Source organism: Bos indicus x Bos taurus, chromosome 4 (assembly GCF_003369695.1).
Source record: "Bos indicus x Bos taurus breed Angus x Brahman F1 hybrid chromosome 4, Bos_hybrid_MaternalHap_v2.0, whole genome shotgun sequence".
Classification (NCBI taxonomy): Eukaryota; Metazoa; Chordata; class Mammalia; order Artiodactyla; family Bovidae; genus Bos; species Bos indicus x Bos taurus.
In genome coordinates, this window is record NC_040079.1 from 2,322,140 (window position 1) to 2,348,079 (window position 25,940).

At 53.5% G+C, this 25,940-nt stretch overlaps 1 long non-coding RNA gene across 1 annotated transcript; it reads right to left on the bottom strand.

The window, feature by feature from the left end:
• Positions 1-657: 657 nt before the first annotated feature.
• On the bottom strand, positions 658-24,320 carry LOC113890955. The gene is made up of 4 exons (XR_003510628.1): positions 23,880-24,320; positions 17,735-17,945; positions 17,171-17,380; positions 658-770 (listed from the first exon to the last, which is right to left on the bottom strand). It is a non-coding gene; the product is annotated as an uncharacterized LOC113890955 (long non-coding RNA).
• Positions 24,321-25,940: the final 1,620 nt, after the last annotated feature.

Here is a 25,940-nt window from a genome sequence, read left to right on the forward strand (position 1 = left end):
ACTGCCAGTTCTGGATGCCCCGGGCCCCTCACAGAGCGAGTTCCAGCTCTGAGCCCTGGCAGGACCACAGAACGGTTTTTCAGCTTCCCCCGCAAGGCCCGGTCAGATCCCCAGGCCCCTGAGTCAGGGTGGACACCTCCGCAGCAAACGCCCCGTCCTTAACCCTGAGCAAACCCTGAGCAAACCCACGCTTCCCCGCCTCCCCACAACAAAGGCTTTATTATTATTGTCTTTCCTTACAACCAGGAGCGTTCAAGCTCTTCCTGATCCTTCCGAAGTCAGGCTGCCACCAACCTCCAACAGAAATGACATTTGAATGAACATATTTGGGGGAAAACCCAAAAGAAAGAATCCTGAAGAACTGCTCTTGTCTGCTTGTGGGACCAGATGAACAGAAAGTCTTTCTAACTGTGTGGAGATCAAACCAAAAAAAGAACGAAATGTTCATGTAATAGGTCTTCCGTTTTATTCTGAGATGCCTTTTTTTGAGCCCATCATTTTAAACTCAAATGGGGCAGAACTTGGTTCCATACATTAAATACCATGATGACTTGTATTGATCCCTGGGTCAGGAAGATCCCCTGGAGAAGGAAATGGCAGCCCACTCCAGTATTCTTGCCTGGAGAATCCCATGGACAGAGGAGCCTGACAAGCTACAGTCCACGGGATCACACAGAGTCAGACACGAATGAAGCAACCTAGCACGCATTAGCACTTAAAATCTAAAATATTGCAGTAGTGTCATCTTACATCAAAAGTTCAATTTCTTCCTAGAAATAAAGGAAAAAAAGAATAGATTCAACATATAAATACATCTGTAAAATAAAACATTCAAAAATTAAATGAGTCTTGAGTAAATGTTTCCAACTCATATAATAAAGGAAGGCGAATATTCACTAAACAAAAAAAAAGCTATGGAAATAGCCACTAAGATGAAGACAGAAAATTAGAACAAGAAACAGAATTGACCCAAAAAAGGGAAATAAACATGAGTAATGAAAATTAGCTTAGTTAGTTTAAAAGAAACACAGATAAGACAACAGGGCAGCATTTGCTTGACTTAGTCAGGGCCTGCGCCCACAGCACTAAGGGCTTCCAGGAACAAAGTTCCCATAATAATTTAATTATTATCTGCAAATAATTTGATGATATTGGCCCAAAGACCTTTAAAAATGTTTATGTACACTGAAGAATCAATGTTTTTGAACTGTGGTGTTGGAGAAGACTCTTGAGAGTCCCTTGGACTGCAAGGAGGTCCAACCAGTCCATCCTAAAGGAAGTTAGTCCCGAATTTTCATGGGAAGGACTGATGGTGAATCTGAAACTCCAATACTTTGGCCACCTGATGTGAAGAGCTGACTCATTAGAAAAGAGCCTGATGCTGGGAAAGATTGAAGGCGGGAGGAGAAGGGGATGACAGAGGATGAGATGGTTGGATGGCATCACCCACTCGATAGACATGAGTCTGAGCAAGCTCTGGGAGTTGGTGATGGACAGGGAATCCTGCTAGCACGCTGCAGTCCATGGGGTCGCAAAGAGTCGGGCATGACTGAGCAACTGAACTGAACTAAACAGATATACTTTGGCCCAACAGGTCCACTTTTAGAAATCTATCCCAAGGAAACAACTTTTAAAAAATGCCAATAAAAACATTCCCAAACCACTTCATACAGTGACTGCAGCCATGAAATTAAAAGACGATTTTTTCTTGAATGGAATACTAGACAGTGTATTTAAAAGCAGAGACACCACTTAGTCAACAAAGGTCAGTAGAGTCAAAGCTATGGTTTTTCCAGTAGTCATGTATGGATGTGAGAGTCGGACCATAAAGAAGGCTGAGGGCTGAAGAAATGATGATTTCAAATTGTGGTGCTGGAGAAGACTCTTGAGAGTCCCTTGGACTGCAAGGAGATCAAACTCCAATACTTTGGCCACCTGATTTGAAGAGTCAGTTCATTGCAAAAGATCCTGATGCTGGGAAAGATTCAAGGCAAAAGAAGAAGGGGGTGGCAGAGGGTGAGATAGTTAGATGGCACCACTGACTCAATGAACATGAATTTGAGCAAACTCTGGGAGATAGTGGAGGACAGAGGAGCCTGTTGTGCTGCAGTCCATGGGGTCAAAAAGAGTCAGACACGACTTAGTGACTGAACACCACCAACAAACAAAAACATATTCTGTGGACAAAGACAGGCATTAAACGTTGTTTGTAAACAGAAGAAAATTTAAACCGAAAAGCAAATCTAAGCCACAGGATACTATTCAGTCATTACAAAATCCTGTTTACAACAATCTCTTAATGACCTATATGGAAAAGAATCTGAAAAGAGTGGGATATATGTATAACTGAGTCACATCACACCTAAAACATAAAGAACATGTAAATCAACTACACTCCAATAATTTTTTTTAAATCTCAAAGAGTATAGGAAAGTAATGGGATAATGCCTGAAGTAAAAAAAGAAGAATACTGTTTTAATGGACCATACACACAGTCACTGAAAAAAACATGTCTGAGGAGAAAACAATGACCAGAGTGGTTGTTACTGTGCTTTTGCTTTTATTTCTTTTTCTATTTTTTTAAACATTTTACGTTTTCAAAATATTCTATAATCCACACAGATTCAGTTCAGTTCAGTTCAGTCATGTCCGACTCTTTGCGACCCCATGAATCGCAGCACGCCAGGCCTCCCTGTCCATCACCAACTCCCGGAGTTTATTCAAACTCATGTCCATTGAGTCGGTGATGCCATCCAACCATCTCATCCTCTGTCGTCCCCTTCTCCTCCTGCCTTCAGTCTTTCCCAGCATCAGGGTCTTTTCCAAGGAGTCCATTCTTCGCATCAGGTGGCCAAAGTATTGGAGCTTCAGCTTCAGTATCAGTCCTTCCAGTGAATATTCAGGACTGATTTCCTTTAGGAGGGACTGGCTGAATCACCTTGCTGTCCAAGGGACTCTCAAGAGTCTTCTCCACACACATTATTTTTACAGTAATTAAAATTCTTCTGGAAGCTCTGCTCTCTGGCGTTAGCGCCCACCCTCCCAGAGCCATGGTGTCGGAGCCTCTGACAGCCATGAGCAGCGAGTGTCCTCCCCACTGGGCATCAGGGACGTGCCAGGAAAGAGCCCAGTCCAGCTCTGCCTCCAGCCCAGGGCACCTGCCGCCCCGTCCGCCCTCCAGGAGCACGATGAAGGGATGGGGGGCGCTGAGCTATTTGGCCCCTCCTCCCTCTGGATGCGGTGACTCTGGGGGCAAGTGTGACCCATGGCTGAGGCTCCTGCCCCTTGCGTGCTCCCTGGAACCTAGCAAACACTCAGTGAGCAGGGGCTGGACGGATGCACGGCACACACAGGTACAGATAACTTCCTGCAGACGGAACGTGCTCGTGAACCGTGAGGACAGGGGGAAGGGAGCTGGCAGGGTACTGTGGGCTCCGGGATGCGCCCCGACATACCCGGGGGTCGGACCACACTTCCAGCAGCAGCCTCGTGGGTGGGGACCCCCTCCCTCTTTATCTCACACACCCCACTCTTGGACCTGCTTCATTCCAGCAAGGAAGTGAGAAACAGATGGTTTCAAGTCCCCAGAGTGGCTGGGTCCCCACCTCCCTGGAATGATGAACGCCCTGGCGTCCCCACCAGCCCAGGCCTCAGGTTGTTCCACGGGCTGGTTTGGAAAGATGCTTGTGGGGCAGAAGCAAGGTCGTGGGGCAGAAGCAAGGTCGTGGGGCAGTAGCAAGGTCCTGGGGCCACACAGCTGGGGCAATGCAGCACGCCCAGCCCCCAGAGCAGACACCCACCGCTGCCTTACAAGACGAGTTCTTCATGGAGGCTCATTCCCGCCGGGAAAAGAAATTTAGACACGCAACCTGCTAGTAATATTTTAAATCAAGTCTGTTCTCGGGCTTCCCTTGCAGCTCAGCTGGTAAAGAACCCGCCTGCAATGAGAGCTGGGTTCAATCCCTGGGTCAGGAAGATCCCCAGCAGAAGGGAAAGGCTACCCACTCCAATATTCTGGCCTGGAGAAGCCCATGGACTATATAGTCCATGGGGTCGCAGAGTCAGGCATGACTGAGCAACTTTCACTTCACTTTATTTTAGTAACACCGAGAGGATTATTATTTAATCTGAACCCCCTACAACATTTAGAAAGCAAGAAACAAAAAAAATCAAGCTCATTTTGTTGGTTGGTAGATCAAGGAAAGATACAAGCTACGGGTAATTTGTTTCTGTAAATAGGTCATTTCACAAAAACCTTGGCGCCCTCCACAGAAAGAAGGTGACAACTCGACTATTTTCTCCTTGTTGTCACTCCAGAAGGTGTTTCCCCACCCACCGACCCACGCAGGGAGGTCAATATACACTCTATATTGCAACCTGGCAGTTTGATGGCTAACGGGCAGTTAAGTGGAGATTTCTGTTTAAGAGGAAATGCCCAGTTCAGGCCTGCCAGGTGGCACTAGAGGTAAAGACCCCGCCCGCCAGTGCAGGAGACATAAGAGACACGGGTTTGATCCCTAGGCTGAGAAGATTCCCTGGAGGAGGGCATGGCAACCCACTCCAGTACTCTTGCCTGGGGAATCCCATGGACAGAGGGGCCTGGCGGGCTACCGTCCGTGGGGTTGCAAAGAGTTGGCATAACTGCAGCGGCTTAGCACGCGCATCCACCCGGTTTCATCTTACATCAGAGCATGTCGCTCCGCTGATTCTTTTCGCTGTCACAAATGGACGAGCATTGCTGTCACATAGCAAACAATGGCTCACAGGCCTAAACTTAGTTTGACAGGGACATCTAATTTTTTATCCCGTGTGATAGTCCAACAATGTCCGGTCCCCACCCCCACTGGGCCCCACGCCCTTTGTTTAAACACTGCTCGGGCCCAAAGCCGAAAGTCAGGAAATGCCAAGTCAGGCGGATTCTGGGTAAGTCCGAGCCTCTGACAGGAAAATCAAAGACAGGACAAGCAGCTCGCAGGCGACGTCGCCCCACGTGCGTTTCCTGAAGCCCCTCGGTTTGAGCGAGCTACCAAAAATATCTCTGGCAAGTCCTCTCGAGTGCTGGAGAAAGCTGGCTTGTGAAAGATGCGGGAACATTAGCATTTTCTCCCTTGGATAGTTCCTGAATCCTTCTGGGGATTCTTGGGGAAGAACCGTTTTGCAAATGATCTGGGAGCATGACCCAATTTCTTCCCGTGTCTTGAGAACAATTTCCAGGTGACTGTGTAAATAAAGGCAAGCGAAGAGAACATCCCTGAGGAGCAGGAATGGTCTTATTTGTCCCACGTGAACCAGCTGCTTCCATGAGAAAGCAAGAAAAACAAAACAAAACAAAAAAATAGACATTCTCCTGCCCTTGCGAACTCACCAGTGACAGAAACCGGAATGCTTTTTAGGAAAAAGCTAATTGTACGACAGCTGCATATTCAAAAAACACCTACTGTGTGCCCAGAATTGTGCCAGGTGCTGGATGCCACAATGAACCCTGTGGCCCCACACCCAGCCCCGCCCCGGTGCTGACGGGGCTGCAGGCACAGCTCGGCCCCGGGGGGCACAGCCTCTCGGGGGCAGGGGAGGGCTAGAGGTCATAGAAGCACAACCCATTTCGTAACAAAACGGAGGCCTTACTGCCCTTCAGCTCTGTGAGGAGGGAGACTCGTCTCCCCCTGCGGCATCTCAGAATTGAGAGGGGCGTCTGGCACCCGGTGGGTTCCAGGCAAATATCTGTCAAGTGCATGAACACGTCGTCTTGCCGATTATCAGGCTGTCCAGGGAAAACTCTGGACCGTGGGTTTATGCTTATAAAAGGAAAATACCTACAACACTTCCAGGCTCAAAATGAAAGGGAGGCAAGGGAGATGGCCAAAAAGGATCCCTGTGGCCCGAGCGAGCTGCAACCACCCAGCATCTCAGTCAGGATGAAGAGTCTCTGCGTCTGCCGAGTCTACCATCTCAGAGGGAGTGTCCCATACCCTTTCTCCACTTTTCCTTTCAGGAAAACTCATACTAATACCAGATTGAACCATCAGGTATTTTAAACCTATGTGTCAACCCCCACAAGAAATTGCTCCAGCTCTCCTGCCTGGCACTGTTTAATAAATCAACAGGGCCATTTCAGGGCCTGGTGTGATCGCTTTATGAGCACATGGCAGGGTCCTGACCACTTAACCAGAGTCATCAAGCCATGCTTTCTTCTTATTATTAGAGAGACTGGTGAACACTTCCAATGCAACTGACAGAGGAAAGGTGGTATTTGTGTCACAGAATATTTGTATGAAAAAACCCACTTTCTGTTATTGCTTGCTGCTACATCGTATTTGTCTTCTGGAAGGAAGATGAAATATTCCTTTAGATGGATTTGAGACTGTGGAGTGATTCAGTCCCCAGAACTGGTGCTCCCAGCGAATGACAGAGCTCCTCTAGAAATAGGAGCAGGGGCTGATCTTAGCCCAGCTTCTCCCTTATGGATGAAAAAACCAAGACCCGAGTAGTGGAGGGGCTTTGCCCCCATCTACCCAAGCCCGAGAATAGCCCAGCTGGATGGCTGCCTCCATCAGAACCTCGCAAGGCAACTTCACCCAGAGCATGAGAAGGGATCAACCCCCAACCCTGCCAGATCCAAGGACCCCGGTCAAAGACTCTGTCCCCCAGCTGGAAAATCCATATCAAGAGCCATGCACGTTTTTAAAATAATTTTAAATAAACTCGGCTTCCCTGATGGTTCAGTGGGGAAGGAACCCACCTGCTATGCAGGAGACACAGGAGATGTGGGTTCAATCCCTGGGTCAGGAAGATCCCCTGGAGGAGGAAATGGCAACCCACTCCAATATTCTTGCCTGGACAATCCCATGGACAGAGAGTGTTGGTGGGCTACAGTCCACGGGGTTGCAAAGAGTCAGACAGGACCAAGCACCAAAGAAGCTCAAGTCTACACATGTGTTTAAAACAAAATCTTAAACCCCCAAATCTTCACCCCAAGTGAAGCACCCGGCCTGCTCTCTTCACAGCCCTTCCTGACCCAACCCGCTGAGGGGTGGGCCTTGTCCTTCATGGGCTACATGACCTCAGCATGCTCGTGAGCCAGTCTTCTTGTGACTTTGGGGCCTTTGGACGAACCTGAGCAGGTCTGGTGTGTGGGACAGGCCTCCATGGCGGTTTCTGAGCCTATTTCTAGGCCTGTTCCCAGCCGTGCGTCCCTGGGTTTGTCAAGGAGGATCCTACCGACACCAAGACCTCATTCCTCCTGCAGCCGCTGGCCCGGGAATTACTATTTTCCAGTGTCCACTCCTTTCCAGTGCCAACAACCCCGTGGGACAGGCTCTATGCCACCACACTAGTGGTTGGCACCGGGCAGAGCCAGGCCCTGAAGCCTGCCGCGATCGATGCTGTCCCTGCTGATTAATCCATTAATGTCCATGCTGATCGGGACATGTGTCCTGTGGCAGGAGGGTGGGATGGGGCTCTCTCTAGGACTCAGTTCTCAGAGCTGGGAGAAGAAAGATCTGGGAAGAAGAAATGAAGCTGCTGAGTAAGAACAGCTGTCCAGAAGCCTGCCCAGTGGGCGTGCCCCTGTCTCGCTTCTCCCTGCCACAGCCCTGCTGACCAGAGTGGTCCTGGGTCCCTGTGCATCCCCAGTGCTCTGGCCCCTGTGAGGGCTCGGTCCCCTGACACTGAACCCTCAGCCGCAGCTCCTAGGGGACAGCACTGTCCTGCCGTGAGACGTTTTAAGTCACAAAGACTTCACTTCTGAGAAATTTCTCATGTCCTCTAAGATCTTCTAGAAGAGACTCGTTCTAAGCCTCTTCAGGGCATTTATGCTCCCGGCTGGTTGCAATCAATATTTTTCCAAGTTTTATAACCATTTATCTAGAAAACTAGAAATAACCACAATAGATTTCCCACCCATTTCCTTATCCTTGAACTTCTTTTCCTTGGGGTTATCCTGCCTTCCAGCTACTGATTCATCACCTATCAGTTTTGACTTAATCTCTGATAACCCTGTCATGAGCATTCAAAGCCAGTCCCCCATTGTCCCTCGTCTTAAAATATCCCTGCCTTCATGTCTTCTTAAGATTCACTCTAAATAAAATCCCCAAAACAAAGACGAATGGAAACCCAGCAGCACGCTCTGACTCCGTGTGCAAGCAAACACCCTACACCAGATCTGTCCACTTGCAGTGTTTTCTTGACAACTCAAAATCTCAGGCCCTAGCACGTTGTGCAGTTAACTGCATATGCAGCCTGTTTTCAGATCGTTTTCTGCTCCTGCACCTGGGCCAGCGGAGTTTTCAATCAGGTTATCATCAAATGGCGTGTTCCTCACACAGCCTTCGGGGGGATTGAGGGTAAGGGCTGAACGTCTAATACACACCAGGAGCTACACTCAGAACACGACAATTATGGTCCTTTGGTTAACCTCATTGAACATACAAGGAAAAAGAGTCTTTGAGGAGTAGCCTTTCAGGGAGTAGCCGGCAGAGCTGGGATTTGAACCCAGTTCTGTAGGACACAGAGGCTGGGCTCGCTCAGTAAGTCATGGCCTTTGCCCTGAGTGAGGGCATGTACCTTACGGGGCGACAAGGCCAACATGCAGGAGGGCTGCAAAGCGATGCCCTCCCACAGATCTGCTGGGAAGTTGCACTCAGGGCCGGTCCCCATCTGCACACCTCCAGCGAATCTCCAGTCTTCTCCAGGCTTCAGTCCCCAGAATCCAGCTCTGCTGCTCCAGAACGAGGGGCCAGCACCAATGGGGAAAGTTACAAGACACCAGGCTACAAGTGGAAGCAGCCGGCAGCCCCCTGGGCAGCCTGGAGGTGGTGATGCCCACACAGACCTGAATGGCCACAGGTGGCAGAGGGACAAGACGAGCTTCCCGACGCCAGGGCCACAGCACCCACTGCCACGAGGGCATGGGCAGGCAACATCCACATCTCCCCGTGGGCAGCGTTTCAGGACCTCCGCCAGGAGGAAGACTGGGACCAGCTTTGGGCCCTTCACAGGCCTGGCCCCACAGCCCCATCTGTGAGACAGTCCTCCTGGCTCCCTCACCCAAGTCCCGCTGCCTCATCCCTCCTGTAACCCCCTTTCGTCCTCCGTACTCCAGGGTGGGTGCCTGGCAGCCTCTCAATAGTATTTGTCCTAGCCCTTCAGCTCTCACACATGCTGCATGCTACGTCACTTTGGTTGTGTCCAACTCTTTGTGACCCTATGGACTATATAGCCTTCCAGGCTCCTCTGTAAGGCAAGAATACTGGAGTGAGTTGCCGTGCCCTCCTGAGGGGATCTTCCCTGCAGCTCCTGCATTGTACGCAGATTCTTTACCACTGAGTTACTGGGGAAGCCTGTCAGCCCTCATTCACATCTCTAGACATAAATATCATGCCATCTTACTGATGAGAACGTGGAGGGCCAGAGCATTAAATGACTGAGCTGCTGCCTAAGGGTCAAGAGCAGGGACACCAGGACCGAATCCCAGCTGCACAGCTCCTGGGTGCAGAGATTGGCAAAGTCGGTTAACTTCTGAGTCCTCCATCCTCACCTATAACATGAGGGTAATAATAGCAGTACCTTACTTCTTAGGTTGGATGGCATCACCGACTCAATGGACATGAGTTTGGATAAACTCCAGGAGTTGGTAATGGACAGGGAGGCCTGGTGTGCTGTGGTTCATGGGGTCGCAAAGAGTCAGACACAACTGAGCGGCTGCACTGAACTGAACTGAACTTCTTAGGTTGTTGTGGGGAGTTAATGAATGAATGTGCACTAAGTGTTTAGGACAGTAGCTGGCGCGGGGCGACGCTGCACGAGTGATGGCACTGACGGTGGTGGTGATGGTGAGTGAAGCAGTGAAGATGGTGATGATGGTGATGAGGATGGTGGTCATGGTGATGGTAGTCATGGTGACGGTGGTGCGCGTACACAAGTGCTGATGATGGTGGCAGTGGGGATAATGATAGTGCTCCTGCTGGTGGTGGTGGTGGTGATGATGGCAGTGATGATGGTGGTGATGGTGATGAGGATGGTGGTCATGGTGACGGTGGTGGTGATGATGGTGGTGGTGGTGGTGGTGGTGATGGCACTGATGGTGGTGGTAGTCATGGTGATGGTGATGGTGAAGGTAGTCTTGGTGACGATGATAGTAGTGGTGGTGATGATCACAGTGATGATGGTGGTAGCCATGGCGATGATGGTGGTGATGGTGATGAGGATGGTGGTCATGGTGACGGTGGTGGTGGTGATGGTGGTGGTGGTGATGGCACTGATGGTGGTGGTAGTCATGGTGACGGTAGTCATGGTGATGGTGATGGTGAAGGTAGTCTTGGTGACGATGATAGTAGTGGTGGTGATGATCACAGTGATGATGATGGTAGCCATGGCGATGATGGTGGTGATGGTGGCGGGCATCACACAAGCAATCCTGATGATTATCCTCACCATCATTTGCTCGGGTCATAGTAGAATCAGGAGATTTAACTCACCCCTCGGGCTCCTTGTCCAAAAGGCTTTTCTTCGCATCACAGGAAGAGCATCAGGGCAGCCTGAAGAAACTGCTTCTTGGTTTGCTGCCTTTTTGAATAGGCTGACGACATTAAAGGTGACCATGCCAAAGCCTTGGACAGACTCCCTCACAGGCCATCCCTTGGTTTCACGGCCTGAAACAGACATTGGCTTTGGTAGCCTCGTCTCCAGTCAACCGGTCTGAAAGAGCAAAGGCAGCAGCCCCTAAGTCCCAGTGATCCTGAAACCCACAGAGACAGAAAGTCTCCTCCATGGAACTCCTGCTTCTTTTGCTCTCTTGCTCCCTAACGAGCCACTGCTATGGTGTCAGGAAGCTCACAGCAGCGCCTTGCTGGAGGACTTCAGGGGGACCAGGAAGGACCGCCAGGGCCTGAAGTGCCTGAGGAAGGACATGGCCTTGTACAACCCCCAAAGGAGGAGCAGCTCAAACCTCAGAACCCCCAGACACACTCACGCACACGTGTGCACACACACACACACACACACACACACACACCTTCTTCCTGAGTGTCCTGTGCCTGCAGCCCCAGCACCCTCAGGAGCAGCACAGGAGCAGGGACCACACTGCAGTCAGGAGGGGCCCCTCGGCAGAAGACACAGAAAGGGGGCCCAGGACCACCACTCAACCTGGCGCCTTTGCAGACCAGCCGAGCGCTCGCCCTGCAAAGCCTACGGGCAGATGGACCAAGCTCAGCTTCCTTTCCAGGACTCGTTTTCATTGGTGCAGAATTCACAGAATTGCTCCAGATGAAGATAGCTGATGGCACACCCCTCCTTCCTTCTGTCCCACCCTGACCGTGACCTCTCAGGGCAAGCCCACCTCCCCAGGCTCAGCCAGCGGCCACCAGGCCCGGGTCAGATGAGTCTCGCCTGGCAGAGCCGCGTGGGAAAGGTGAGCGCAGGCGTCCTGCCCAGCCGTGGCGGCACACATGGCCGCCCTCCAGGCCGACAGATGGGTCAGGCTAACGAGGGCCATCTGCACGGAGTCCAGGCTGCCATGTGTCCAGCAGATTCTCCTGGAAACCAGCAAGTTGCTGAGGCAGAAGGTGGAGGGAGGGGCAGAGCAAGCGGCCTGGAGAGAGGAAGGACCCGGCCCTGGGACTCACGCTCGCTGACAACTTCATCCACAGTCGCGGCCGGACACTTAGTGGTGAATGGCCTCAGTTTGCTCGTCTGCAAAACGGGGCTGTGACTAGTTCCCACAGCCCAGGATTTTTATAAAGAATAAATGAAATAACGTGTCGCACAGCAGTCAGGAAACTAAGACGACCCCTCCATGCCAGCATATTTTAGTAATTTTCAGCCTTTAACCTCCCATCTGCCCATCTCACCATTTCTGCTCTAGGAGTGGGTAGAATAGCATGGGCAGAAGAGCTTTATTTCCGTCCTGAGACGAGCAAAGTTACGTATTGTAAAATAAGTATGGCAAGGGACTTCTCTGGGGTACAGGGGTTAAGAATCCGCCTGCCCACGCAGGGGACACAGGTTTGATCCCTGGTGGGGAACTAAGATCCCGCACACTGTGGAGCAACGGAGCCCGTGAGCCACCACCACCGAGTCCGCATGCCCTGGAGCCCACACCAGAGAAGCCCCGCATGAAGCAAGTAGAGAAAGCCCAAGTGCTGAAACGAAGACCCAGTACAGCCAAAAAAAATTGTTTTAAAAAATACAGTTATGTGCAGCCAGAAATCAGCCAGTGTGAGCTGGAATGAGATGCTGGGTGTGGGTATCCATGCAGAGGTGGTGAATGGTCAAGGCACCCAGAGCTCCAAGAGCAGCCAGCCTGCAGAGGCAGGTCTTGGCTTAGCCGCGCTCGGCCAGGGGGCAGGACCACAGCTTCCTCCCCTGTGAGGAGTGAAGGAGCTCGTCTGCATGAAGGTTGAGAAACGTGGAGAGGGCCAGAGCATCGCTCAGAATTTGGGGGGCAGGAGTGAGCGTGCCCCACGCCTCTGCTCTTCCTGTTACTCAGAAACACTTGGCACATTTCTCTCAAGCCAAATCTCCCCTGCAATTAGGGTGGATTTATACGACTACCCAGATCCCAAGTGATTTCATTGAAACAAATATTTAGGGGTATAAGTATGCCCCACGCAATACTGGGGACATAATTATACTTTTAAAGATATCACTGTGCATCTGAAACTCAAGTTTGAGCACCCAGAGTATTTTCATTTCCTAAAAAAAAAAAAAAGAGGCCATCTTACCTGCTGTGGAAATTGACTCGTGTGGTCAATGATGAAAGCACAGCTCAGCACCAGGGGCTGTGACACTGTAACTGAGATTTATTCCAATCCTCAAATTTTGAAAAGCATGACACAGACACGGGGCTTCCCAGGCGTGAAACCCAGACGTTGGCTGACTCAGGGTTCAGCCCGTGTGCACCTCGGGACAGAAGCCGGGAATCATCGCCAACACCTGCAGAGGTTCTGCCAGTGTTTGGCCCTGGAAATATTTTCATAATGATGATTAAATCAGATGTTAGTGGTGCCTGCTTAGGAAGCTCCAGTGATGAGTATTCTTTGCTTTCTTTTATGACTCTGAATATTCTGATTAAAGTTTAATTAAAAAGTAAAACATTTCAATCCAGCTCCTGCACTGCCCTGAAATTCAGGTTGGAACCCTGAGGTTGAAGGGTCCTGCTCTCAGCCCACGCCGTCTCCTCCTTCACCACCTTCTGTCTTCATCCAATTGTGTTGACACCAGCAGGCCCCAGCCCTGCCCCTCCCACAGGACCTAGCACTACAAAAGCTAGAACTGGGGAAATATGAGTTCTCAAGTGATTTTGCAGAAAAGTAAATGTGTAGGCCCACGGGAGTCGGTCACTGAGCTTGGTACAATCGTGTGCGTCGTTCACTGTTTACAGACGAGCACTTTTACACCAATTAGCACCAGCTTCTCGAAGGTAAAGATTGAATCTCATGTTGTCCGTTCACTCATTTATTCACTCAGGCATGGAACAAACAGTCCCTGAGCCTCAGAGACGGAGGCCAGAGGTAAGGATCAACGTGTGCCTGCCATCAGAAGAGTCACAACAGCTGGGGACACTTGAGTGAGTCGGGAACAGTCTCAGCACCAGCGCAGCGGGCAGACCCACAAACCCAAGCCCTCAGGAGACAGCCCTGGGCATCAGGCCTCCATCATCGCCTTCATTTAATCTGCACTTACTGGGCATCTGTTAAAGCCAGGCCTTGCTCCCGGTGCTTTACATAAGACAGCCCGGTGACAGCCGACATCTGAGCAGAGGCGGTGGCCCTTGAACGGAGACTCAGACGAGGAAACGAGGTGTGTTCAGGAAAGACTGGAGGAAGAGGGTTCCAGGCAGGGGAAGAGTGGGGACAGAGTCCCAGGGCAGGCTTTGGGTTTGGCTCATGGACCCGAAAAGTGGTCAGTGGGGCTGCTGCAGGGCCTGCAGGGGCCCTGGGCCCAGGGTTTCCCATACACTGGTCCTCGGTCGTGAGGAGGTCCCACTGATGAGACGAGGAGAGTAAGGATAGTAGCGGTGACCTTGTGCATAAAAACTCAAGCTTATTCGATTGAAAAGATCACCTTTGTTCTGAAGTTGGTCTTTTCAGTCCAAGAATGTTCTGCCATTCATAAAATGATGGTGTTAATAACAGTGCATGCATGCTCTGTCGCCTCAGTCGTGACCAACTCTTTGTGACCCCATGGACTGTAGCCCGCCAGGCTCCTCTGTCCGTGAGACTCTCCAGGCCAGAATACTGGAGTGGGTAGTCATGCCCCCTTCCAGGGGATCTTCCCAACCCAGGGATCCAACCTGCATCTCCTGTGTTGCAGGGAGATTTCTTTATCCACTGAGCCACCTCGGAAGCCCGCTAATAATAGGAGGGCTTTTCAAAGTCCCTAACAATAAGTAAATAGGTAAAAAGGAGAGAGAAACGCACACATGCACACGCAGAGAACACAGAGACACAAATGCAGAGAGAGGCCAGTCCCCGAGGTTACGGGCCCGTTTTGTAAAATTTTAGATGACATCCAAGTGTGGAAAGCACTCGAATAACCTACTCGCTTATGGTACAGGCAGGGGAATCCATCTTCAGACAGGCTGAGAAACACCCCGAGATCACACGGGCTCCCAACTCGGGTGCCCGACTCCTTCTCCACTGTGACTCATCCCACCTGTCAGCCGTCACAGGTCCATCCTAGACCTGGAACTCACAGACGGACGGCCCTCCTCCAGCCAGCACATGCTCTGGGCCTCCGTCGGGAGAGAGCAGACCCCGAATTCCACACGGAGGTCATCTGAGTAGCAGACAGCCACTCCTTCCTGGCTACAAAGGCCTTCTTTCCTCCTGCTCAAGTGGAAGGTTAAACTGTAGGTGACTGCTAACAAAGGTAAAACTATAATAATTTTAAAAATCCAAGAAGCCAAGTTTCCACAAATTAATTAGGTAATTTGTTTCAGAGCCTCCACCGTGAATTACCCACGAAATAAAGATCTGATGCACTTACTGTTCTCCTGCACCATCAAGCTGAACTGGTAAATTAGTGATCAGTTCAGTTCAGTCGCTCAGTCTCGTCCGACTCTTTGCGACCCCACGAATCACAGCACAACAGGCCTCCCTGTCCATCACCAACTCCCGGAGTTCACTCAAACTCACGTCCATTGAGTCGGTGATGCCATCCAGCCATCTCATCCTCTGTCATCCCCTTCTCCTCTTGCCGCCAATCGCTCCCAGCATGAGAGGCTTTTCCAATGAGTCAACTCTTCGCATGAGGTGGCCAAAGTATTGGAGCTTCAGCTTTAGCATCATTCCTTCCAAAGAAATCCCAGGGCTGATCTCCTTCAGAATGGACTAGTTGGATCTCCTTGCAGTCCAGGGGACTCTCAAGAGTCTTCTCCAACACCACAGTTCAAAAGCATCAATTCTTTGGTGCTCAGCTTTCTTCACAGTCCAACTCTCACATCCATACATGACCACTGGAAAAACCATAGCCTTGACTAGATGGACCTTTGTTGGCAAAGTAATTCTCTGCTTTTGAATATGCTATCAAGGTTGGTCATAACTTTCCTTCCAAGGAGTAAGCATCTTTTAATTTCATGGCTGCAGTCACCATCTGCAGTGATTTTGGAGCCCAAAAAAATAAAGTCTGACACTGTTTCCACTGTTTCCCCATCTATTTCCCATGAAGTGATGGGACCAGATGCCATGATCTTCATTTCCTGAAAGATGATGCTGTGAAAGTGCTGCACTCAATATGCCAGCAAATTTGGAAAACTCAGCAGTGGCCACAGGACTGGAAAAGGTCAGTTTTCATTCCAATCCCAAAGAAAGGCAATGCCAAAGAATGCTCAAACTACTGCACAATTACACTCATCTCACACGCTAGTAAAGTAATGCTCAAAATTCTCCAAGGCAGGCTTCAGCAATACGTGAACCGTGAACTTCCACATGTTCAAGCTGGTTTTAGAAAAGGCAGAGGAACCAGAGATCAAATTGCCAACATCCGCTGGATCATCGAAAAAGCAAGAGAGTTCCAGAAAACATCTATTTCTGCTTTATTGCCTATGCCAAAGACTTTGACTATGTGGATCACAATAAACTGTGGAAAATTCTGAAAGAGATGGGAATACCAGACCACCTGATCTGCCTCTTGAGAAACCTGTATGCAGGTCAGGAAGCAACAGTTAGAACTGGACATGGAACAACAGACTGGTTCCAAATAGGAAAAGGAGTTCGTCAAGGCTGTATATTGTCACCCTGCTTATTTAACTTATATGCAGAGCACATCATGAGAAACGCTGGGCTGGAAGAAGCACAAGCTGGAATCAAGATTGCCGGGAGAAATATCAATAACCTCAGATATGCAGATGACACCACCCTTATGGCAGAAAGTGAAGAGGAACTAAAGAGCCTCTTGATGAAAGTGAAAGAGGAGAGTGAAAAGGTTGGCTTAAAGCTCAACGTTCAGAAATTAGTGATAGTCACACATAAACACAGTAGAGTCCCACAGCGCTCGTATCCCCAGGGTCTGACAGTTTGCAGACTCCACTGAGATGAACTCACCCAGACTCCCATCCATTTTCCTGAGAGTAAAGCTGAGAAAAACAAACAAGAATTCTCTGAGTGACAAACAGGCCTTTTGGACTACTCACAATCCCCAAATATTTTGTTTGTGTATAAAGAAATGCTTGACTGTGCCTGCTACGGGCTGAAGTGCCAGCGACTAGAGAGAGCAGCAGGGCTTCGTCCTTCAAAGCCTCCCAACGAGAGGGTCCCAAAGGATAGCGGCAATGAGCAGAATGCCCAGGCCCCTCAGGAAACGAGGCCCAAACCACCCACGAAGGCTCATCTCCCAAAGGGCCCGGGAATGGACTTCGATGCTATTGGGTACCCCCTGATGTCCTTGGCACCGTCTTGCTCCATGATGGTAACTTCTACAGCCATTATCCACAAACACAAGTAACAAAGCAGTTTGCAAGTGAGTATGAAGCAAACGGGTTCCTGCTCCCATCCCCTGATTTGGATGTGTGTGTATGTATATATTTTTTAATCTCTTTTTGAAAGCTCCATCTACACTCTTCCTCTAGCACTTCACCGATGAAAGACGCTGAAGAATCAGCCCCATGACTGTTCTACGATGAACAACCCTACTTCTGCTTATTTTCCTGAGCACTTGGAAAGGATTTTTTTACCTTCGGTTCTGACTTAATGAGAACACACCCTCTCCAGGTGGATATAGCCAGTGAAGCTGCCTTTTCCCTGGTAGACGAGCGGAGTGTGCGATGTTCAGCTTGTCACTTAATTGCTGTAGGTTGTGGTTTTTTAATCCATTAAATAGAGAAATTCATGAAACTATTGCAAAGGATTAATGAGATAATATTTGTAAAGTGATTGGAGATAATCTGTTGAAAAGCACATATAAATACAGAGTATTACTACTAAGTCTCTAAGGAATAATAAAATGTGTAATGACATGCCTGTGGTAATCTATACTTAATTATGTAATTTTCTAATACCCAGAAGGTATGCACAAGCAGAGATGAGCAAATTGCATTGTGTGGCAGTCATTTTGTGAGGTCACTGGTCATTAAAGTTTAATCATGCCCCATTAAAAAATAAAGATTTCTGTTTTCACTCTCTCCCAATAATTACTAATAATAACATGTGCACATGGTGAGGTATGAAGTCATATCGATTTTTTCAAAGCGAGTTTTCAGAAGGTCCACCCAGCCACCTCCGGCCATGCCCACACCCACCTGTCGGGACATCAAAGATGCGCCTTCTGTCTTCGGGGGCAGACACGAGCAGCTCGTGTGCAAGGCAGCGACTGACACAGCACGAGCACCACTATCCGAGCTGGGACCTGGGAGTTCTGGAAGAGGCTCGACGGGGTTGGAGACTTCGGCTCTGTTCCTGTCATCAGAAGCTCCGTGGTTCTGGGACAGAGCGAGCGTCCTGTGAACATTTCTGAACAAGTAAATTAGTGGATGAGTGAACGAGGCCCGGATAAACCCAAAAGTATCTCTCAGAGCAGGGCTTTGAGCTGGGCCCTGAGGAGGAGTGACTTGATCGCACATCCAGCCAGCAGGCCCAAAGGACTCATGGGGTGTGCCTCCGAGTAGGAATGTGACGCTTCACCCCAGGGCTGGGGACGTGCTGGGGACCTGTCACAGGGGCCATCGAGTCTGGGGGTTCTTAGCTCCAAATCCTCCAAAAAGCTCTTTGGTCCAAAATCTCAGGCCCAAGGCAGACCCATACTTCCTGGAAACCGAGTATTATTACCATATCTTCTGCTTCCAGTCCAGCACACGCACATCCGAGGCCACAGGCCAGGACCCCCAGAGGCTTCCATATAGAGCCCTGAGGGGTGTGGCCGCTCCCAGATACAGTAGCCGTGAGCTGCGGGTCACCATGGAGCAATCCAGGGCAGACCCACTGTGCCCGGCCGAGGCAAGCGCACCGTGGGTTTCCGAGTTTTTCCATCGGCCTCTGGGCACACGCTCCTTGGACAGCTGGTGGATCCAACAGGTGGCAGCACCTGACGGCTTGGCGCGCTCCCTGGCGCCCGGCTCTGTGCACAGGTGACCTCGGGTGAGCCAGGCCAGGGCTCAGCTTCCTCGGGTCTCAGGTAGGAGCAAGTGAACCTGCCTCACCTCCTCTCTGACCCTCCCCTGCACCCACGTCGTGCACCGGAGCCCCCTGGAGCTCGCCGCAAACCAGCTATCATGGGAATCAAGGAGGATCCAGAGAACAAGCAGGCAAAAGTCTGTGGGACACTCCTGGACACTGCCCAGTCTGGGACACTGGACAGGTGTGGGACACTCTGGTCTCACCACCTACCCGCCCCCGGCCTCAGCCCCTCAGCCCACCAGGTGAGGCTGTTGGACGAGCTCAGAGGCCCTGTCCCGGCCCCCAGGTGTGCCAGCATCATCTGAGACAGGTTGCAAATGCCGATGCCGATGGCGGGGCCCGGAATCCACAACAACGGCCCCCAGAGTGGACACGCCAGCCAGGTGCGGGGATAAGCACGTGCGTCTCCAGAGCACCTCCCACCCTGCAGCTGGTGCGCCCCTGGACACGGAGCTCCGTGGTGGGGAGGGGCTGCAGCCTCCCACCGGCGCTTCCATCGGTAGCTCATTGGTCACCGATGACCAATGACCAGTCATCCAGGGCTGCCCGCCAGCTTCTTCCTCCCCATTTGTGAGAGACTCTATTCACACCAAGGTCTGCACCGTCCCCTGGGAGCCACAGCTGCATCCTGGGCCCCGCTGCTGCAGATTCCAGAGAGAAGGGCTTGACGTGCTCCCTGGAGGGCGAGTCCCTGTGACTCACCACTGATGCCTGTGCTCGAGACGCGGAACGGCAGGAAGTGAAACGCCACCTTCCCTCCCTGCTCTCCAACTTTCCCCCACCTGCCACCTTCCCTCAAACCTCAGCTTGTCTTGGTTTCCAGCTGGATTGCTGAGGACCTACTGCACACAGGGCCAGAGCAGTCAGACACACAAGCTGTCAGGTCAAACTGAGTCAGCTGAGTCTCTAATAGTCTGGTTTCTAAACCGATTTAGGTTCTCCGCTCCCATCATGAATGTACAAAATCTTTTGGGATTTCCAAGGTTGGGGGGACCCCTGAAATGGCTTGACCCGAGGTATCTTTTGACAGTGAGGACGCCGGGTGCAAATCAGGTCCCTCTCAGAACCCAGCCTCCGGCTGAGGGCAGGGGAGATTTCTCCACACCCACTGAAGCTGACGACCAGGCCAGGTGGGCACACGGGTGCCACCCACAGCCCCCGGCCCCCACTAACACCAGTGGCTGGACGCCTGTTTGCCTCCACAGAGCAGGACAAATGAAGCTTCAGAGTGTTCGTCTTCCTTTCAGGAGCATCACTGAAGGGCCACGGCACTTCCTCCATGGGACGCAGCACAGTTTTCCAGAGGAAGTGAGCGTGTTCTGTCCGGTGGAGTACAAGGCGTGAGTCTGGGTGGGGGTCCTCTGCCCCCTTACCTCGGGCTGCCCCTGTGCCCAGCTCATTTCACTGCCATTCACACCAGGAAAGCCACCACCAAGAAAACACAGGTCCCAGCGTCTGTGACCAAACGGGAGGGCAGGGGCTCGGGGACACTTGTCTGGGGCTTGCTGTTCTTCAGTCGTGTCCGACTCTTTGCAACCCCGTGGACCACAGCACGCCAGGCCTCCGTGTCCATCACCTACTCCCAGAGCTTGCTCAAACTCATGTCCATCAAGTCAGATGCCATCCAGCCATCTCATCCTCTGTTGTCTCCTCCTCCCACCTTCGGTTTTTCCAGCATCAGGGTCTTTTCCAATGAGTCAGTTCTTCGCATCAGGGGGCCAACACTTTTACTGGAGTTTCAGCATCAGCATCAGTCCTCCCAGTGACTGTCCAGGATGGTTCCCTTTAGGATGGTCTTGGGCTGGCGGGGCCTTTGCAACAGTGTTGAAGTGAACCCCCAGCACCACGCCCCCCGCCTCCTTTCCTGCGTTCACAAGCTCGTACCTAGGAGTTGCCACTATTTTTTAAACACGGCGTAAGGCACCGGATTCGGGCCCTCTCTCATGCCCCTCCAGCCTCCTCTGTCCTGCCCAGGTCCCCGGAGGCAGACCTCTGCCCACTGCGGCCCTGGGCTCCCGTTCCTCTCCTTTGCAGGGCATTGGGCAGCAGGAAATGGCACCATTGGCCACTCTAAGCATCACCCGTGTCCTCGGGGGACAGGACTCCACGTCCCCTAGAGTTCAACACTCAGCTCCCCAACACACCCTCACGAGGAACAGAGCCAGGAACAAGCCAGATGGCGCGACCCTCACTAAGGAGCTGCCCCCAGCTCCCCCCTGCTCTCCACTGACCCGGGATGGCACCAGCAGGAGGGGCCACTGTGGCGCCCAGCCGGCATCCTGCCGGCATCCTGCCCCCGGAGCCCCTGCAGCCCCACCCACTTCCTGCAGGGTCGTCAGGGGTCCAGGGGTGAACCCCGCGGGCAGGTAGAGGTTGCTGGAAGGCACCCCCACCCCCAACAGGCACTGTTGGGAAAGCCCCCTCCAAGTGCGGCCCCACCCCACTTCAGGACACCCGGGCATCTTGACCGAGCAGGTGGGAGGGTCTCCCCTCTGGGCCTGGGGGGAGGAAACGAAACCCAAGGGAGGAGGCGGGAGAGGAGGGAGAGAGGAGGGACAGGCAGAGCGGATGGAGAGCGGGAGCACGCGGGACCCACGGCTGCAGCGAGAGTCACGACGCTCCAGAATCCACACCGGGGGAAAGCAGCTGCCGTGGGGACCCGAGGGCGCCCACTCATCTGGGCTCCCACACAGGTGTCCCCACAATCGGCTGGACATCGGGGGGCAGGGCGGGGACTGGGGGGCAGGCGTGGGTCCGTCCTCCCACGTGCTCCTCCCCTCCCCTCCCTCTCCCCTCCCCTTCCCTCCTCTCTCCCCCTCCCTTCCCTCCTCCCCTCCCCATCACCTCCCTCCTCCCCCTCCCTCCTCCCCTCCCCATCACCTCCCTCCTCCCCCTCCCTCCTCCCCTCCCCATCCTCTTCCTCTTCCTTTCCCCCCTCCCCTCCCTCCTCCTCTTCCTCCTCCCCTCCACCCTCCCCTCTGTCCCTCCCCCCTCTCCCTCCTGCCCCCTCTTCAAAACACTTGAGCTCAAGATAAAAACAAACAGTTGGCAAACTATTGAGATGAGAATAAAGAGTTAATTTTTTCAAAATTCTGGAGGAGCAAGGCGGCCGGGCCCTGCAAGGTCGAAGCCAGAACCGGGCATTAAGGACAGCATTCATCTTGGCGTTGCCGCTTGACGTCTTGCGGCCCATCAGGGCCCGTCCGCAGAGCTATAACCATGCAATCCAATACTGCAAGGACAGGACGCCAGAAGCCCAGGCCGGGTATTTTTATAACTGACGCAACCCCAGGCGGAGGGTCTGTGCTGAGTGCCCGCCCCCACCCATGTCCCTGCAGCAGGGCACCCGCGTGTCAGGACCCCCCACCAAGGCTCGCCTGGGAGAGACCTGGAGCTCCAATACCTTGGCTGGACCAAGGGGACTGGCGGCTGGAGCCGAAGAGCCTGGACGCCTCCCGCCCCAGCTGCGCAGTCAGCCATTGTGACCTCTCATGCCCGCCGCCCTGAGCCTCAGTCTCCCCAACTGCAGCCCTGAGACACGCACGCCCAGCATCACGGGAGACACGAGGGCAGGTGGTGCGGAGCTGCGCCGGGCAGGGCAGATTCCTCTTCACCGCGGGTCATCGCCACCTCCTGTCGAGTCGGGGGGAGGCATGCTGGCCCCACGTGCCTCCCCTTCACTGAGCACCCAGCTGCCCAGGCAGGCGCCCCACTCCACCGGCGCCCCAGTGCTGCGTGACCCGCAAGTTCCCCACGAGCGACGAGACGAGTTCTGGGGCCTCGGGTCCACAGCCCAGCTCGGCCTGAGTGATGGCTCGCTTGGGGCCCCCTCCACTCTGGGCCCTTCCCCGCCAGCACCGGGGCACCCCGGGCCCTGCCTGCTTTGGCACCATCCCCTCTGGCCCGTGCCCTGCCTCCTGCTCAGTCTCGTCCGCAGCAGACGCCACCAGCAGCAGCTGCGTGTTCTCACTGCCGTTTCTCTCCTCTCGAGAAGTGAGCTCCCGCAGGAAAGGTTTTCCTGTCTCCTCTGTTCACCTCCTGGAGCCCCGTTACCTACCGCATGGAACACGCATGCTCATATATCTCTCAGGCAAGCATGAGTGGGCCAGTCGACCAGTCAAAGGCCCTTCCCAGCCCCTTCCCCTCATTCTGGGTGATGCAAGGGGCTTTGGGGGCCACCCCGGGGGCCAGGTTGAAGCAGTCAGCTTCCTTCCTCACCCGCTACGTGCCAGTCTGCCCCACAGCCAGAGTCTGGGCCACTCTGAGGTGGGTCCAGAAGTTACGGGTCCCCTAGCTGGTCCCGTCTGCAGTCACTGCAGATCACAGCATCAATGGGGCCACAGGAGCCTTCAGGGACCCCCCCCCACCTGCTCACTGCCACCTCCCTGGGTGCCAGGCCCCTCCCCGTCTCCCAGAGCACCAGCTCTTCCCCCAGGGCCTGCAAGGAGCGGTCCTCAGGACCACGCCCGCCAGGGGAGCCTGGGACTGAGTCCCAGGGCCGTGGGTCCTCGCTCAGCCCTGCCGCCAACAAGCTTCCCACCGGGCCCTGTCCTCTGGGCTCCCCTCGGGCACCCGCAGAGCCGTGCGGAGCAGCATGCCACCCCACTGGCCTGACCTGTCCCACCAGCACCTCGCTGCTACTTTCCACACCAGGAGGAGCAATTCGCAGGAGAGGTTTCAACACCTGTATGGGGTTGGGGGGTGCCTGCTCCCTGCCCTCTCCCGGGACCCCTGGCTGGTAACCAGGCTGGAGTCCATCAGCGGAGGCAGTGCCGTGTGCACAGCCTCCCTCTGGACATGGGCCTCCGGCCAGGCTGCAGGAGCGGCCCCACCATTCTTCGAGGTCAGCGTCCAGCACCCATTTCACAGATAAGGACACCAAGGCCGAGAGATAAGCCAAGCGTCCCTGAGACCGAGCAGCTGGGCCATAAACCCCAGTGTCCATGTGCCACATGTTGCTGGAATTCCATCGGGAGACAAAGCAGTCTCCAGGTGACCTAGGCGTGAAGGCCACCCTGCCGTGGTGGGCGGTGGGAGGCGCACCTTGGACACCCAGGAGAACAGGCGGCCAGTGCCTCTCCTGGGGGAGGAGAGCCCTTCCTGCGGCCTCGCCCGCCCCCACAGTCCTCCACAAGGCCGGCTTCTCTGCCCCAGCCCCACAAGGCCCGGTCTGTGTGCATCCAGCGTGCGACCCGCTACATTCCTCTGTACCGCGTGACATTCCAGCCGCCCCACCCGAGTCCTGTCGCGTGGGGGTGAGACTTTACTCACTGCCCTGCCATCCATCCAGGAGAGGTCAGACAGGCCAGATCCAGGATCCGCTGGGGCTTCTGGAATGTAGGGGTGCGGGCCCCGGGGCCAGGAGCCCCCCAGACCCCCACGCCCTTGCGGCACGTCCCGGGAGAGAGCCCAAGGGCGGCTGCCGGCCAGGCCCTGCCGAGAGTTAAGGTTCTCAAGGCCCGCTTGTTGCAGCGTCGCTATCTCAGACACCTACGGTTCTGAACGGGACAGATGGCCAGGCCGGGCGTTGAGAATGGCTGGCACTCGAGGTTCCATTGTCCCGGGAGAAAGTGGGCTCCTGTACCCAACTTCCAAGCGGTCCTGTCCTGAAGGTCACCGACAATGTGACCACGCCGGGCAGCCACGGGGCGAGCAATGCTCTGCCAGATGAAAATCCTTTTGTTGTCGGGCCTGGAAGGTCACACAGTGCCCTTTGAGATTGCCTGGCCAGCAGGAAGTCCCCCACCCTACTCCAGTAGAGCTGACAGCTTCGGAGGCAGAAATCAGCACCGTGGCATCAACCAGCAAGGCCATGCAAAGCCAAGGCCTATTTTCCCATCACAAACAAATGCCATCATGGCCCTGGAACCGTGGCAATAAAGAGGTGCTTGTTTGAAAGGCCACTGGCTCGGCTGGGCCCGGAAGGAAAGGTAGCCGCAGCTGGGCGCCGGGCAAGGGGCCTCGGGGAGCCCCAAGCCCAGCCGGCGTCTCTGGGGGGGGTACAACCCAGCCAGCCCTCTTGTCGTGGAAGCTGTGTTCTAGAAAGTCCACAAGCATCAAGATGTTGGGAACTGGGCCGTGGTTCCCAGGAAAGATGGGGCTGGGTGCCCACAAGCCTCAGGCTTCACATTTTGCCAACTGATCAGCATATGCGCTTCTTTTGCATGTTTCTGTTTAAAGACACCGTGCTGAGTGCATCCCATTGGTTCATGTCTGCGTGGACTCGATCCAGCAGGTGCTCTCTCCACACGCCTCAGCACCGCATCCTGAAACTTGGGAGCTGGGTACCGTGCTTCACTACACCTGGGGACCGTTGGAAACAGCCAGCAAATGTGCAAAGACATGGAGACCAGGGCCCTGGGCAAACCATGAGAAGGATCCATGCTTGCAGAGAGAGCTGAAAGGAGGGGAGCGGCCCCCAAAATCACTGAGGCCCCAAGCACGGATGGGGAGCATCTGCACTAACATTTTCCAACAGTCATTTGACCTTGACTCTCAAATGCCTTCCTTCCTGGAGGGAAAGGTGGTATCCGGCCCAACAGAAACTCAGTTCCACTGACACCTGCCCAGGATCGTGACAGGTCTTGGGGTCATAGGTCTCTTCGGCAACCTGGCGGAAGCAAAAAAAATCCACAGGCACCTTTAAGGAGACAAGTAGGAAAGTGGCTGTCGTCGCAGACTCTGGCATTTTGACACAATGTAGGCGCCCAAACGGAGATCCTTGTAGAACTTAGCTTCTCAGCTGTTCCCAGCATGGAGGGCAGGGGTGCTGCTAAATACACCTGCTTTTTGGCATCTCCAGAGAAAGCTGCAGGGCCAGGGGAGGACAAACAACCCCTAACGTGCCCCGCGGGGGCACATGGGCCTCCTGGCCTGTACCTGCATCCTTGAGGAAGGGTCCGGAGCAGCTCCTTTGAAGGAACCTTCTAGAAGAACCCAGGGATGTGCCTGGCCCTCCTGAGACTCCACTCAGGCCTTGGGGATTGAGCAACTCTGTCTCAAGAAGCTCTTGACACGGCATCAGAAAGCTCCACCTGGAGGCCCACCCTTTTCCGGGCTTCCTGGAGAACCAAGGGCTCCCATACCAACTCTGAGCATCCTCGGGCTCTTGTGCCCGAGCTCCGTGCTTGCCTTTGCCTCAAGGCCTCTCTCCTCCCCGCTTGGCTTTGTCTTAAGGGTCCCATGAGGTCACCTTGCCACCACCCTGCCAGCTCCCTCTGCCCCTGACCCCACGGTGTCACAGACAGCTGGCAGGAGAGGGAAGGGCAGCAGAGGCTGATGAAAGAGCACTTCCAGCTGAGAACAGCTCCAGGGCAGACAGCACATGGCTTC